The sequence below is a fragment of the Elephantulus edwardii genome, unplaced genomic scaffold, assembly GCF_000299155.1.
Source record: "Elephantulus edwardii isolate Elephantulus edwardi_28Jun2011 unplaced genomic scaffold, EleEdw1.0 scaffold00195, whole genome shotgun sequence".
Taxonomy (NCBI): Eukaryota; Metazoa; Chordata; class Mammalia; order Macroscelidea; family Macroscelididae; genus Elephantulus; species Elephantulus edwardii.
In genome coordinates, this window is record NW_006399945.1 from 5,875,901 (window position 1) to 5,878,227 (window position 2,327).

The following is a 2,327-nucleotide window of genomic DNA, read 5'->3' on the forward strand; positions in this document are numbered from 1 at the left end:
CTTTTCATCTCCAGAGTAATATATCATATGGTCATCAGACTCAAAATGCCCCATGCCAGTCCATCTCATCTCTCCAATGCCTAATATGTCAATAATTTTCCTTCATTCATGGCTCTCACATTCCATGTACCAATCACTAGGGTCTGCTTACAACTACTTGTCAAAGTTAAATTACACAACTACAATTAGATGGAACACCTGCATTGTTCAAGTTCCCCTAATTGTGATTCTACTGGTTTTTTTCACTATTCAACATTGTTGTCCATTTAAAATGTTTTATTATTAAAAAAAGATAGGAATCTAGGTATGTCTGGTTCAAATTCCTTGCTGGAGAAGTCAGCATATAACCAGTCTTTGGATAATCAAGATGTTCTCTGAACCTTAAACTTTCTTGTGTCTGAATTTCAAAGATGTGTATGTAGATATCATCAAAGGAGTTCAAGTAACAAACGTCTGTCAAGCATCTTTCTAAAGTGCATATTTCCTGAAGTAAACCCAGTGGCTATTAAGATTTGAGTGGAGATTTTGCCAAAAAATTGGGATGAAACCAAAAAAGACAGTGTGAAGAACGCTAAAATTCCTTTCACATGTGTATAGTTCTATGTTAGCAAGGGAGCAGCTTTCATCTAACGATCAGATAACCCAGGAAATGATCTGGAATTCTTTTAAATATCTATACTGTCCTCAGGGCAAAACATCAGGGCATGGCTATCCTTTTGATTCAAGTGAAAAAAGACCAGTGTGGGCTTAGGGCACTATGGAGTTCTTCAGTTTCAAATGTGCACAAGGCAGGAAGTAGCTAAAGATTAACAAAGTAAGCAAACTTGTTTGCTGTATAAACTATGGATAAGTTTAAGGCTAACTTTAGGAATTTCAAACCCTTGGGCTGTGCTATGTAGTTTCCATAACAACTAATGACAGAAAATGAGGCAGACAGGCATGACTCATGCGAAATGTTTCTGCCCAGTTCTCTGAGGCCAAATTTGGTCATTGGGAAACAGTGGAAGAACAGTGATCTCTGTCTTACTAATCACATTCAAAGGGCAAACTATTCCTCAGTAAAAGCAACTCTCCCCATGACCAACCAAGCAGGCACAGTCATTCATCTGTGAGGAACAATGAGGGTGTCCCCCCTTCCCACACATGGCTATTCCCTCCCTTAACCCCACCTTCAGAGGGCTACGCCTGGGTCTTTGGAAATACCAGTGTGTTATTACTTGGCCGGACTGTGCAAGACAACTAGGAGGATGGCATCCACAGGGACTTGGGCAGATTCTTCAGGGTGGAATCTGCTTGTGGTGAACTTGTAGTGCAGGTCCTCTCAGATCAGGTTCTCTTATAGCAGGTGAGAGTGGTGGTGGGTGCAAGGTAGAGAATTTTAGGGCCAGGGGCTATTCTAAATTGCTTTAAAAACAAGTATGAGGCTCACACAGTCTGTAAACACTTCTTTATCACATCCATCTTACAACTATCCCACCTTATGAACAAAGCTGTCACTCTCACTTGTGGCCCTCTTGGCCCTTTCCCCCCTATTTTGACGTCTTTACGCAAAGCACCTCTCTCTGTGACAGGTTCTTTTTCTAACTCTGAGCTTCTAGCCACTTCTACCATATGTTTTATCCTTTCCACATCATTGATTTATGATTTTCCTTTAAGTTTATTGCCACCCCATTTCCCTTACTCTCTCCACGTCTGCTCTCACTCCATCTTATTTACTCTCCACACAGCAACTGGAGTGAGCTTTGAAATGATAAATCTATTTTGTCATCAGTGACTTCTCATTACCCTAAGAGGAAAATCCAGATTCCGTGAGCTCAATGCCAGAAATCAGGCTGCCTTTTCACTCTCCTTTTAGATCTAAAGGAGCCCTGATGGTGTGAGACTGCCAAAAGAAAGGTCAGCAGTTCAAATCCATGAAGGCTTTTCAAGGAAGAAAGATGCACCATCTCCTCCCATAAAGTTTTGCTGTCTTGGAAACTAGATGAAAGGATACTATGAGTCATAATCAAATTGACTCATAGGCAGTAAGTTCAGATCTAAAGGACTTTAAGCGCCCTTTGCTCATTAAAAGGCAATTTAAATTAAGTTGTCTTCTCATATTGTCTCTTAGAGAACCCTATAGTTGAGACCCATTATCATATTCTAAAATTCCATACTAATTCTATCTTTCACTTATATTTGCATACTATTAGCATATTTAATGGTAAAAGCTATAAATGTAAGGACCAAAACAGTTTTAGCTAGAACCCATAGCCTTGCCCAAATCTGACAAACAATAGAAACTGCATACATATTGGTAAATCTAAACTGTATATATATATTGTCAA